Below are 14,995 nucleotides of genomic sequence, written 5' to 3' on the forward strand. Positions count from 1 at the left end.
AAATTCATTCATAAGTAAAGCCTCTGAAAGATTTACTTGCAAAGGCTTCTGTCTCTTCACTGACTTACTAGATTTCTTTCTTCTCATCCCTATATGTAACAGTGTGTCATCCTAGGGAAAGAAGATTGAAAAGATATTGTTGTTTTGGGTTATTATGGAGGTCATTCCTAACACCTGCCTTCTTTTCTTCCACAATATAGACTTAGTATGGAGTTTTGCGAAATAGATAAAGTATTTGTCTGTAATGTTTGTTTTCTGACACAAGAACATTTTAAAAATTGCAAATGAAATAGGGCAAGAATTTTATCATGCCTACTTCAAAGACCCATATTTGTCTCATGTATTCATTTGGCAAAAAAAAGATTATTTTATCAGATCTAAAGCATAAGTTTTATGAAGATTGAGTCTTCAAAGCCAGGTAGAGTTTGCTTTTTGGTGGCTTAAAATCTTCTCAGCTAGAATGTTTAATTGAATTGCACTCTTTAAACTAATCTTTCAAGGAAAAACAAATCTCTAGAGCTAGACATGAGATGTAAAACTGTTTTTTTTTTTTTTTGAAGTAGCAACTCAAATTTATTTGTAGCTAAGACCAGGGGGTAAGCGAGGACAACGACTTAAACAATTCATAGGATGCTTCCCCTTTATGACAAGTGGAATACATGCCATTTGTCCAGTGGACCATGGCTAGGTATATATACTTGACCCCACAGCCATCAGGAATGAGATGGTTTTCTGCTACCATGTGCTCAAATTCATCTGTATTAAACTTTGTGAAGCCCTACTTCTTTGAGATGTGAATCTTCTGGCGACCAGGAAATTTAAACTTGGCCCTGTGCAAAGCTTCAGTCACATGCTCCTTGTTCTGGACTTTGGTGTGAATAGACATGATCACCTGTCCTATATGTGTGCAAGCAACAGTACCCTGGGGCTGCCCAAAGACACCCTGCATGCCTGTTTGGAGTCTATCAGTACCAGCACAAGATAACATTTTGTTGATTCAAATAACATGGAAAGGGTGCAGTCAAACACGAATGTTGAAGTGATCTTTGCCACAACTCTTCACCATATATTTGTTGGCACAAATCTGTGCAGCCTCCAAGGCTTCAGAGGGAAGTTGTTCATATTCATAGATACCATATGACCACAGAGTGGGGAACTCAATCTACTTTAGCCTTTTTTTTGACCTAAATCAAAAATCTGTATCTTGCATCAGGGACACCTCAGAAGAAGCATTTTGGATTTTGGATATGGTTTGTTCTTACAGTATCTGTAGCAACGAGCAGGGCAATGCCCCATAGCTAAGGCAGACAAAGCAAGATGTTAAACTTAAAAACATTTCACACTCTTAAGTACTCAAATGTAAGCCTCAGCCCATTGGGAGAATTTTTATAAACAGCCCCTCCACCAGAAAGATTTTTCTTTTCAAAGACTAAGGGTACTGGATTTGGGAGTCAGAAAGACTTAAATTCAAATCATCCTACTGTTTGTTTCCATAGACAAGACATTTAACTTTTTTGTTTGTCCAAATTTTTCTCATTTGTCCAAATAGGATAATAATTTCTATAGTACCTACCTGAAAGGAATTTGGGGAATCTCAGATGTGTGTGTTAAGTGCCTTTGATTCTTATAGCACTTTCTAAATGGCATTCATTATCATTTATTTTTAGCACCAAACTTATTTTTCTCTAAAACATAGTTCAGTTTCACTGAAAGTAGTTCTCTAACTACTAATAATCAGACTTAGTGGTGAAAAAGTGAATACTAAAATACTAACACAGTTTGGAACTGTGTCCAGAAAACTGAAAATATTCCCTTTGACCCATTTATACAACCACCAGACCTGTACCACAAAGAAGTTAAAGAAAAAGGAAAAGGTTTAATATGTGCAAAAATATTTATGGCAGCTCTTTTAGCAGTAACCAAAAATTGAAAACCAAGATATATCCTCCTATTGGAATGGCTAAACAAATTATATCACAAAAATATAATGGCACAGTCTTATTAGTGCTATTAAAAAATGAACTTGACATTTTTAGAGGAAACTAGGAAGACCTCTATGAACTGATGCAGAGCAGAAGCCAGAGAATAATTTATATTCAATGATATTATTATAGAGAAAAGCAATTTTGAAAGACTTAAGAACCTTAATCAGTACAGTGATAGTCATGAATCCAACAGAAGGAGGTAGCATGCCTACTATTCACTGACGTAGGGGAAGAAGAAAAGTTGTGTGGAGGGGGAAACATTACTTTTTCTAAAAATGGGGGGGGCAGAAAAAACAATTTTTACAATATAAAGCCAAGACATAAATATTTAAAAAGAATTTCTTGTTCTACTTTATAAGCAATCATTTCCTTCGTCTAAGACCAGATAAAGAGAAAGAATCAAGATAAGCAGACATTTATGTAATACATTTAGTGCCTTAGATTTATGATTCAGCACCTAAAATTTATGGTTATCATTAAAATAGAATTAGGCTAGTACAGGAATGAACATTTCTAGTTCTCAAACTTTGACTTATTCACATAAACTATGTAACTGCATAAATTGGTAATAGTCCTTTACTAGTCTAATTATCTTGGCTCATATTTTCAAAACCTCAAGGTCATCCAGAATAATGAAACCCTATACAAGATGTCCAAAAATGTTTCCACTATTTCATTAGCCATGTGACTGTATGATTTAGATACTTGTTGTTACTATTTTTTTTTTAATATTCAGCATGATACTAGGGAAAAGAATTCTGATTTTGAAGAACTTAGGTTCAAGTCCCAGGTCTGCCCCTATTCTGTGTTAACCTCACACAAGCAAATTAATTACCCATTCTGCCTTCAGTATTCTCCCTATAAAAGGTTGAATTATATGACCTCCAAGGTCCCTTACATCTCTGAAACGAAATTCTCAATATGTGATCTCTTTGAGAGCAGAAAATGTCATTTGCCCTTTTTTGTATCTCTAGTGTTTAGAATAGTGGCTGACATACACTAGGTGCTAAATAAAGGTTTATTGACTAATTTACTTTTTTTATCTCTATCTTGGATGAAACATAAATTTAAAAAATTGATTTCTGCTTGAGTCCCACTCCCCTCCATTCTTTCTTCCAATGGAAACAGGAATGAATTTTATAATTTTTTCCCTAGATGATAGAGGAAAAATAACTATAAAAATGTTACTGTATGTTTCTGTTTGTTTAATCATGAAGCCCAGGACTCATTGCTGATCCAATGAAGAGCTGTCCAGCAGAGGGGGCACAGTGCTCCTTGGAAAATTTCATCTCAGGATCTGGTTGACTGATTGGTAGCCGAGAAAATTTTGTTTCAAATGACTAATAAGAATTATAAATACAAGTACTCTTAAGAAATATGGCCAACTTTCCAGTGGGAGGCTAGACCGGGGATTTTTGAATTAAACCTGTGATTTCACTTCTGGAGGAAATGCTTTCTTCACCAATGTAGATGAGTATTTACCCTGCAGTGGATGGTTCTAGAGTTTTAGGGTACACTAAGAGATAAAGTGACTCATCCTGGATCATACAGTCATTATGTATTAAAGAGCAGACTCAATCCAAATCTTGATTCCAGAGCCAGCACTATACCCCATACCCCATATATATATATATATATATAGTCCAGTTACTATACAAAAAAAGGGAGATTATGTGACTTCATATAGAAACATTTTAATTAATCAGCATAGTCAGGACTAGAACTTCCTGGATGATTTTATTTACCAAAAAATTGCATATTAGATCAAATTTTCCTCAGTTTTTCCATACTTCTTCCCTTTTCCCCACCTTTGTGTTTTTCTACTATCTGGCTACTTCCTCCATTTCTTCTTCTCCTCATGGCTAATCTTCACCATTATCTTTTATCTTCTTGATTACTTTCATTATCATCTTAACACTTGGGAAGTTTTCCTTATATTGAACCGAATTTGATCAGCCTAAAACTTCTACATCTATGTTCTAGTTTCCACAAATGCTTTTAGAAGATCTTAAAAGTCTTTAAGCCTTCAGTCAGTAACCAAACCAACCACAGCTTCACTTCTTTCAAATTTGTCTGGTTTCTTTTGAGGATGACTCTCCCCGATTTTAACTAGTCATTTTTCAGGTTTATCTAGATGCTAGGCTGTTTAGAATCACTTGCTTGATTTCTGGTTCACTAGTGTTTTCTTCCATGCAAGGGGGTAATCACCAAAAAACAAATTTTAATCCTGATGGATTAAATTCCATCATTTTATAGCATCACCAGCATTACCTTTTACTTTTCTTTCCCCTTGGTACCTCTTCTCTGTCACAATGTCTAGTTTTAGTTAATTATGTGGAATTTTTAATTGTTATTGTTTGATATTATTTAATTTTAACTGAATATAACTATTACTTATTATCTTTTGCACTGCTACTTTTTTTGAAGGGAGTAACTGTAATTCCAAATCTATTGAGCAAGAGAATAAGTTGGAGGAGTTTGCCATGCTAGTAGCAAAGCCTTCCTTAGGCACTTTGGAATTCAAAGAGATTCTTAAAAAAATAAAAAAAAATAAAACTGGAATATTTCACTGCAGCTGAGATCTCATCAAAACAGAGTGTAACCCATTTCAGCCTTCTCATTTATGACTCTCATCTATATTCTCCTATATATATATATATATGTATATATATATATATATACATATATATATATATATATATATATCTTTGCTCTTATTATCCTTCATGGGTATTAGTAAAGCCCTTATTCTCTGCATTTCTCCAAAGATTTCTTCTTTGAAGCATCATTGTGTTTTGGAAGTGACTCTGGGTTCTAAAACTACCCCAAGGAAAAGTGTAAGCTCTGCCTTAGCAACAACCTTAATCTGCTTTCCGAGATCTAGACTAACTCAGTACAGAGAGATGCATCATCAGTAGGATGGCTATGTAGGAATACATTTTTTGGCCTTGGCAACTCATTAAAAAAATGAAATGTCTCCTAATATAATGAAGATTTCAATGATGATATTGTAAATAAAATTGGATTCTAATTTCTGATTAGGTGATATTTATTTTCAAGGTTAAAAAATTCTACCTGATCAAATCCAGATTTGAGTTGCCATAAAATAAACTTACAAAATGTACAGTGTTCATTTAGAGTTCTTTTTTATGCTTTTCTTATTCTGTGCAGTATATACCCACACATTGAAAAATTAAAAGAGAAACTTCAAATTGTTGGAGTTCATTCCCACAAATTCACACATTTAGTGTTATTTAATATTATAATTTTTTAATAATCAGAAGCTGACATGGGTTTTATTTGTTAATATATTTACTGCAGACTAATTATAACTATTTGATACTCTAATAAATGGTTTACTTCTTATGGATATTACCATAAAATAAGGGAAGCTAGGTGATGTAGTGGATTGAGTACTGGCCCTGCATCTTCCTATGTTCAAATTTAACCTTAGACACTTATTAGCTGTGTGACCCTGAGCAAGTCACTTAACCCTGTTTACTTCAGTTCCTTATTTGTAAAAAAAAAAAAAACTGGAGAAGGAAATTACACATTATTCCACTATCTGTGCCAAGAAAATCCACAGAGGGTGGGATACAACTGAAACAACTTAACAACAAAAAACAATAAAATAAAATGATTGAAAACAGAGGGTCATTCATATTACCAAGAGTGAATAAAAAAGTGGTTAAAAATCCTTAAGAATAGCATCAGAAATACTAAAGGCTAGAATGAATCAAGACTTACAAACTACACTAAATGTAATGAGTTTTGTAGGATTTTTTCATAAAGCTACTTGGAAAAATGGAATGATAATAGTCAATATTTGTATAGCTGTCCCATTAAGGTTTTCAAAGTACTTTAAATACAGCCATTATCTTATATGATCCTCCCCCAAATCCCATGAAATAATGAAGCTCTTATTATTCCCATTTTAGAAGTAGGGAACCTGAGGTTCCGGGAGGTTGATCAACTTGCTTATCATTGTACAGCTGGGAAGTGTCAAAGATGGGATTTGAATCTGTTGCTCATCTTTAGCCTACTTTTATCACAATCAGTGGATTCCATTGAAAGGTGTTATTATGACAAATATAAAACACAATTGAATTGATAAAAGGCTTCCTTTCATTGTGCTGGTCATATCTCCTCATTTCTATCCATTAACCTTGTGAAAATGACTAGCTTTCTGCTGTTACTTTTAGTAGAAGTGATAATGGTTCTGATTATAGCTGAATTGTGTTTATCCCTACCATTGCAGATGAGTTCAGGTCCTTATGGAAAGAAGTACCACCTCCTAGTGGCTACTCTGCTCTGAACCAAGGTATGGTTTAGCCTGCTAAAACAGCCGTGGTCTGCAAGAGCAGACCCTAAGCATGAGATTTTAATTTTGCAGATGTAGGATGTGATGTGGCCTGATCAAAGTGCTTTGCAAATGCTTATTGTAATTATTGCTGTTGTGCTCTTCTGGCTAATAAGCTAATTCCTACCCTGAAATTATAATCATCCAAAGAAAGATTCAAACAAGATGTGAATTGCCCGAGCTGTTTGCTTTACAGATGGCCACCATTAGAATATTCTGAAGTTGCCAGGGTTAATTGAAGCTTCAGTTTTCTGCTTCAGTGTGTGGTGGGTACTTAAGTGTTCCTACCTGTCAGCTTTCAGCATCTTGAAAACTACCAAGAAGGACACTTTAGTTTGCCCTCATTAATGTTGGGATCCCCTGGGAGCTCAGAATACTTGGTGCAGCTTGATACAAATATCTTTTCTTTCAGAGGTAAAAGACTGACTTCCTAATCTACTTTTTTTTAAGGTTTTTTTGCAAGGTAAATGGTGTTAAGTGGCTTGCCCAAGGCCACAGAGCTAGGTAATTATTAAGTGTCTGAGGCCAAATTTGAACTCAGATACTCCTGACTCCAAGGCCAGTGCTTTATCCGTTATGCCACCTAGCTGCCCCCTTCCTAATCTACTTTAAGGGATGCCAAGGAACCAGGAAACATTGTAGAACTTCATACTTATATGGAGGAATAGAATTCTTTTTTATGACTAAATAGCAGGTACTTTTCCTTAGAATTTCAGCAAGGGAATCCTTTGGGACACTTAGGAGAAACATTTTTTAGAGTTAAATAAGCAGAAACAGCAGAAAAATATCTTCAGTTAAGGAATATAAACTTTGACCAGTCTTGGTTCTGGAGAACAGATTATGAGAAAGACCATCTTCCTCATTTCATAAGTGGGGGACTGCAGGAGCTGAATGTTGTACATAAGGGGTAGTTAAGTGTTGCTGTGGATAGTGCACTAGAACTGGAGTCAAGAAGACCTGGGTTCAAATCTAACCTCACACATATCACTGGTATGACACTGGGTAAGCTACTTAACCCTCTTTACCTCAGCTTCCTCATCTGTAAAATGAACTGGAGAAGGAAATGGCAAATCATTCCAGTATCTTTGCCAAGAGTGCTCCAAATGAAGTCACAAAGAGTCATACATTAACTGAAATGACTAAACAACAACAAAAATAGCTGTCTTTGATTAACTTTTTTCTTTGTTACATGGGAAAGTTTCAGTGCCGGTTGGGACAGGGGGTGGGAATATGTTCAGAAATGACAATGATATAAAGACAAAACACAGCAATAAAACTTATTTAAAAACCAACCAAGCAAATAGTGCTTGGTAAGAGTAAGTGCCCAGACTATGCTAACTCAGAAAGAGCCAGCTAGAACATTGTCATGTTGATTATTTCTGACTCATAAAACCATCAATCCTATTTGTGTAAAGTAAGCTTCTCTCTGTTGTCCACTTCACATATTTAGGAGCTCAGTATTAAGGTTAAAGAGGAAAAAAAACCCAAAGAAATTGAAAGATCCTCTCTTTTCTGTCTCCTACTGCAGCCATGTTAAAGTAGAAAGCCTGTGAATGAATTAGAATGTTGAGACTTAGTTCTACATGAACCAGATGAAGAGAGAGAGACCTGGTCTTTGCTCATATCTTACGATTCAGTTCCTGGAAACAATCTTCAGGGAAACAGAGTGTCTGTGGTTCATGTGGTTCACCAGAGGGAAGGCTCTTTTTGACTTCTTGCAGGCTTATAACCCTTGGGACAGATGCCTTTTTCATTGTGGTTGAATAGCTGAAAGGGGAATAATAGAGTTAGGAAGAAGGCAGGGAAGGCCTCCTGGGTCCTCTTAAATTGAGCCTAGTGTGCTAGTAGCTGTTGCATTACTCAAGTTTCTTGTGGATTTTTTCTTTAAACAAGGTTATAGGAAAATATAGTTTATGTGAAGGATTAAGCTTGGAAATGATGTTTCACTTTTTCAGAAGGACACTTCACATTGCAGGATGCTATCAAGTGGTCGTCCTTTAAAGATCAAGATTCCCTAAAGTATTTTAAATAATTTCAGAAAATATTAAAATTTTACCCTTTGGGGGAATACAGCGATTGTGAAACATGAGATAGTTTTACTCTGGGTAAAACCACAGGGTGATTCACTAAGTTTTGCTGGAGAAGCAAGAATATCAAAGCTAACCTGAGGATAGGTATATTATTCCAACACTCCTGCCCTCTTCTTATAGTTCTCCATTCCTATGGAAAAATCAGTGGTGATGATCATCATGTATTAGAGAAACAGGTAAATTGAAAATGGCAGATCATTACACTTCTCTATAAGCCATACATCATTTTGGGGGAGGGAAATGAGATTAAGTGACTTGCCCAGGGTCACACAGCTTGTAATTGTCTGAGGCTGGATTTGAATTTAGGTTCTCCTGACTCTAGGGCTAGTGTTGTATCTACTGAGCCACCTAGCTGCATCTACATACTATCTCAATTTAATATTTTCTTTTTCTCTGGTTAGATGTAAAAACAATCTTAACGTTTTTTTCCAACTTTCGGGTTTCAAATTCTTTCCCTTCTTCTCTTCCCTCTCCCCCATTCCCATTGAGAAGGTTAGCAATTTGATATAAATTAGATAATGTACACTCATTCAAAACATATTTCCCTGAAGTCATGCTGTGAAGGAAAACATAGAACAAAAATAAAAACACAGTTAAAAATTAAGAAAGTAAATAAAAAGTGCTTTGATCTTCATTCAGAGGTCATAAGTTTTTTCTCTGAAGATGAATACTATTTTTCATCATAAGTCCTTCAGAATTGTTTTAGGTCATTGTATTGCTGAGAAAGGCTAATTTATTCACAGTTGATGATCATACATTATTGCTGTTAACTGTGTATAGTTTTTTTTCCCTGATTCTACTCATTTCAATTTGCATCAATTCATGTAAGTCTTTTCAAGTTTTCTGAAAGCATCTTGCTCATCATTTCTTATAGCACAATAGTATTCCATCATAATCATATAGAACAACTTGTTCAGCCACCCCCCCAATTAATGGACATCCCCTCAATTTCCAATTCTTTGTCATACCTAAAACAGCTCATATACATACTTTATATCTCTTTTGGGATAGAGACCTAGTAGTAATATTATTGCTTGGTTAAAGGGGATTCATAATTTTATAACCCTTTGGGCATGCATACATACAACATGTATACATACATAAATATATACAACCTTACAAGCAGTAGTTCCAAGTTGTTCTTCAGATTGATTGAATAAGTATACAACTTCATCAACAGTGCCTTAGCATCTTAATTCTCCTGCATCCCCTCCAACATTTGTTTGTTATTTTCCTTTTACATCATATTAGCCTATCTGATAGATGTGGAGTGGCAACTCCGTACATTTGTATTTCTGTAAATAATAGTGATTTCAAACATTTTTTTCAGATGACTAATAACTTATTACTTCATTTGAAAACTTCCTATTTATATCCTTTGACCATTAATCAGTTGAGGAATGGCACTCAATTGTATCAGTTTGACTCAGTTCTCTATATATTTGAGAAATGATGTAATTTTTTTCACACTTATGATTACTATATGTATTTCCTTCTAGCTTATTTTCCTTGTTTATCCTACTCTCTCTCTTCTTTTATTATGTCCATTCTCAAAGTGTTTTGCTTCTGACTTTTACCTCCCCCTAATTAGTCTCCCTTCTATCAGTTCTTTCCCCTCCTTTTCTTATTCTTTCTCTCCCTTTCTCCTTTTCCCTGTGCATTCTTCTTTCTCATTCCTTAATTTTATTTTTTTAGACAATCATTGCATCCTATTCAATTCATACCCATTTCCTCTTTGTATGTATAATCTTTCTAATAATGAGAAAGTTTTTAGAAGTTAGAAGTTTCATTTTCCCCATGTAGGAATGAAAACAATTGGGTGGCACAGTGGATAGTGAACCAGCCCTGGAGTCAGGAGTACCTGAGTTTAAATCTGCCTCAGACACTTAATAATTACCTAGCTATGTGGCCTTGGGCAAGCCACTTTAACCCCATTGCCTTGCAAAAAAAAAAAAAAACTTAAAAAAAAAAGGAATGTAAACAATTTAACCATATCTAATCCCTCATAATTTCTCTTTCCTCTTTATTTTTTTTATGCTTCTTTTGAGAATTGTATTTGAAAATTAGATTTTCCTCTATTTCACTGAATATCCATTTTTTTTCCTCCCAGGAGGATTAACTCAGTTTTGCTGGGTAGGTGATTCTTGGTTTTTAATTCTATATCTTTTGTTCTCCAGAATATTATATTCCAATCCTTCTGATCCTTTAATGTAGAAACTACTAACTCTTGTTTCTCCTCACTATGGTTCCATGATATTTGAATTGTTTCTTTTTGACTGCTAGCAATATTTTTTTCTTGACTAAGGAACTCTGAAATTTAGTTCCATGTTATGGCAGTTTCCTTTTGGGATCTCTTTCAGAAAGTGGTCAGTGGATTCTTTCAAGTTCTGTTTTTCTCTCTGATTCTAGAATATCAGGACTAACTTTCTTTGATAATTTCTTGACAGATAATGTCTTTTTTCTTCGGTGGGTTCTGATGCTTCACAATTTTGGGGAAAGTTTAGGAGAGTCTTCATCTTTTCTCTGCCATCTCCTCCCCTTATTGTTCTCTCTCTCTAGCCCATTTCCAATCCAGTCTTTTATAAAATTGTCCTCACTCTTCAGTGTTCTCAAAGAGGTAAAGCAACCAGAGGGCAAGCTTGTTAATTCCTCTGCACATGAATTTTGCAATACACTTGATGTATTGCAGTAGAATCTTTTTTTTTTTAAGGTTTTTGCAAGGCAAATGGAGTTAAGTGGCTTGCCCAAGGCCACACAGCTAGGTAATTATTAAGTGTCTGAGACCGGATTTGAACCCAGGTACTCCTGACTCCAGGGCCAGTGCTCTATCCACTGCACCACTTTAGCCACCCTGTGCAGTAGAATCTTAATGAGTTTTATCGATGATGGCTGCTATTGTATTGCTAATAATCATAACAAATGAGATTATAGCAGATTTGGTTTCCTTGGTGATTTGTTTGAGGCATATTTTTCACCAGTCCTGGGTTACCAGTAACAAGATGTTGTTGAGGGAAGTGGTGTGGAAGTGATGTACTTTTTATTTTACTTTGACCTTGACTTTTAAGGAGAGAGCCACTGTAGAATGTTTAAATGAAACTTCTCACTTACAGGTAAAGAGGAGAAAGGCTTCCAGAATATACAGAATGTACCTTGAAGCAAATGTGGCAGAATTTTGACTGCTATATATCAACATAGATGTTTTGCAACAAACAGATATAGTAGCTCAATTTGAGACAAGCCATTTCAACCTTACAAGCAGAGAAACAGAAACACAAACAGCTTAAAACACTATATCAGACATGCCGAGTATCTGTAGTAGTGTGCCTAGATTTCCAAGTCCCTAGATATCTCTTCTCACTCTTTTCTGACTTTATGTAAGCTGAAAATCAACCCTGGCAATTAAAAGGTAGCTGCCTATACTTTTGGCTTGCTTTCTTTCTTAGTCAACCCCTAAGTTGAGGCTTTCTGTCTTTCAAATGAACATTACAGCCTAACCTCAGTTTGTACAGAGGAATATGTTTCCTGAAAAACATGAAACTAGGAGCTTTGTTTGCCAAAGAATTGGGAGAGAAAAATCTGCAAACAAGATTAAAGTTTTATTATATCATTAAAAAGTATATTCTTCTAATATAATTAATTCCAAATTTTGATAAAATATTTACAAATTAAAGAATGGATATTGACCCAGTTGTATGAATAGAACAAGTTAGGAGAATGCCAAAGATACAGTTTACCTATCAGTAGCCTGCTAGTTTTTCTGCCTGCCAGAAGTCTTCCCCCCCACCTCCAGTTCATCCTTCACTTAGCTGCCAAAGTGATCTTCCTAAAGTGTAGGCCTTTTTCCTACTAGTAAACTCCAATGATTCCCATCACTTCCAGGATTAGATATGAAATCCTGTTTTTCAAAGCCTTTTATAATCTGCCCCCCCTCTCATTTTTAGTCTTCTTTCATGTTACACCTTTCCACATCCTCTGCCATCCAGGGATACTGGTCTCCTGGCTATTCCTTTTACAAGATACTTCATCTTCTGACTCCAAACATTTTCCCTAGTGGTTTTTCATACCTAGAATTCTCTTCATTTCTATCTCTTAGCTTTCTTCAGTTCCCAGCTAAAATCCCTCTTTCTACTGAAAACCTTTCTCATCCCCCCCCCTTAATATCAGTGTCTTTGCTCTGCAATTATCTTTAATTTATGCTGTATATTTATTAGTAGATAGTTGTTTGCATTATGTCTCCCTCTAAGCTCCTTGAGGGAAGGGACTTCCTTTTGCCTTTCTTTGTATCTCCAATAAGCTGCATGATACCAAATGGTAGGCACTTAATGAATCTTTACTGACTGATTCTTCTGTCTCTTCTTCCCTATCACTTTCCCCAGATCAGATAGGAATTTATTTTCCTTCTTTGGAAAATGAGGCTCAAGACTGGAGCTAGGCCATATAAAATGGATATTCACAAGTCAAAAGATGGGATGAGTCTAGGCTCTGCCACTTATTAGCCATGTGACCTTGGACAAATCATTTAACTTCTCTGAATTTTACTTTCCTTAAACTGTAAAGTGAAGGAGGTTAGTCTGGGTGATTTCTAAGACCCCTTCCAGTTTTAATGTTTTTGGTAATATATTTTAAATCTATTTCAGTGCTCCACTCACTGCTCACTTCAATGGAGGGGCGTAGTCAGAGAGTCAATCTAAAAAATAGGTATCTATAGTCTGTGTGGAAACTCCTTTATGGGGAAATTCATACCAAAATATCAGTTTATATTTTTGAATTGTTAGTATTTTTTAATTGCTTTCTACTGACAGAAGTGCTGTGGACTAGCCATTGTTGCTTTCAATCAGCTTGCTATCTAGTTGTAGAAGGGACATAAACTATACCATAAAAAAATGATTTAACAATAGGGAGAAGCTTGTGATGGGTGCCAAATTAATAATACAGACCACAAATGCTAGAACTACAAATATTTTCTTGGATTAGTAGAGAAAAACATTTCTTTCAAGCTGGGGATTTGTTAAGACTTTTTCCATTCCTATATTGAAGGGAATGGGGCAAAGGAGAGGAAAGTCCAGCAAGGAAATGACTCCTTTGAACATTTTCTTACAGTACATAATGCCTAGACTGGTTTTGGCTACTTTTTTCCTCCCAATTTGCTGTTGTAAGGGATATACGTCAAATATAGTGGGAAAGATCAAATAATAAGAGAGAAAATATATGCATTTATTGTGTTTCTGTTTGTTTCTCTCCCTCCCCTTTCCCTCTCTGTCCCCTCCCATATATATATATATATATATATATATATATATATATATATATATGAGTATGTGTATACCTGAGGGCATATGGATGATTTAAGGATTGAAATTTCCCTGTAATTTGACCATCCTAGGTGGCCATTATCATAGCAGTCTTTCTAGGTGTATTCTGTTTATCCTATTCAGTATGTGGGAGGTTTTAGAATACATTTTGTGCAGGTAGGGTTTGTCCACCATATGTGAGCTGTGGAAGGAGAAAAAGAACAAAGACATATCAGGATAAAGGTAGTTGTAGGTGGAGCTTTCCATTTCCCCTCCTTCCTAAGAAGAGATTGCATTAAGTAGAATAAGAAAAATAAAATAAAAGCAGAATCATCTTCATTGGCAACTCAATGCTTTATTTATCATTGTTAGTCCCATCTGAATGGAGCAATAACAATTTTTATTTAGTAACCACAATGTATTATTTTTAAAAAGAGGAGAGACTTTAGAATTATGTTTAGAAACACTATTAAATTTTTGTGATTTTCCTATTCAATCTGGTTTTTTTTATCCTTTAAGCATATTGACTTTTAATAAGGTAGAGAAATGTACAAACTAATCAAGCTCTAGAATATGTACCTAATCAGACTCTAGAATAATCTGTGTATATTTTATATACATACCTTTTAGCATCTCCATTTCTCGGTGACAGCTTATAGCAGTTAGGCAGGGATTCTGCAGTGAATGAGTGATCAGTGTGAAATGCACAGCAGAGGTGAATTTCTGCTAAAACCAGTGAGCTATTCAGAGCAGCCTTTCAGAACTGTATATTTTAATTTTAGAGAGATGCTTGCCAATATGAAATTAAGATGGCGCTACGGACTCACTCTACTTGGAATTATTTTTCCAGGAGTGGGTACTGTTCTATCCTTCCTCCCCCTAGATTTCCATTTGCCCAATATTTGTGAGATATTTGGTCAAGATTAGGAGCATAGGTTGTAGTTGTAGAACAATCTATGTTTGATAATAACTGGTCTGTACAGTAAAAAAAAAATACCCAAAAGACAGATAAAACTAAAACCACATACTATTCTGTTTTAATATACAACATTTGTTATATTGGACTATATTGTCTTCACCATTCAACTCAGCCTGAGGAATGAAATCAAATAGATTGGCTTTCTAATTTACTATAACTGTATTTAATTTTTCTGCCCTGTTGCAGGGAAAATATTTCTCAGAAATATATTTACCTGGAATTTTTATAACAAAGTTTATACATATATATGCATATATATTTTAATAAAAGATGAAATAATAAGTGAAATC

At 35.0% G+C, this 14,995-nt stretch overlaps 1 protein-coding gene and 1 pseudogene across 3 annotated transcripts in view; one reads left to right on the forward strand and one right to left on the reverse strand.

Moving 5' to 3' along the window:
• METTL8 (methyltransferase 8, tRNA N3-cytidine) overlaps positions 1–14,995 on the forward strand; it is a 120,121-nt gene that overhangs the window by 25,032 nt on the left and 80,094 nt on the right. The window contains exon 2 of one of the 3 annotated variants that reach the window (XM_074215725.1): positions 6,244–6,306. The exons of 1 other annotated variant lie outside the window; for it this stretch is intronic. The gene's annotated coding sequence lies outside the window, so the exon portion shown is untranslated. Of the gene's footprint in view, positions 1–4,771; positions 6,307–14,995 lie in introns of those variants that run through there. One more of the 3 variants, XM_074215726.1, reaches the window with a different exon arrangement.
• LOC141507755 (large ribosomal subunit protein uL16-like) lies at positions 642–1,296 on the reverse strand (annotated as a pseudogene).

The sequence above is a fragment of the Macrotis lagotis genome, chromosome 1 (assembly GCF_037893015.1).
Source record: "Macrotis lagotis isolate mMagLag1 chromosome 1, bilby.v1.9.chrom.fasta, whole genome shotgun sequence".
Classification (NCBI taxonomy): Eukaryota; Metazoa; Chordata; class Mammalia; order Peramelemorphia; family Peramelidae; genus Macrotis; species Macrotis lagotis.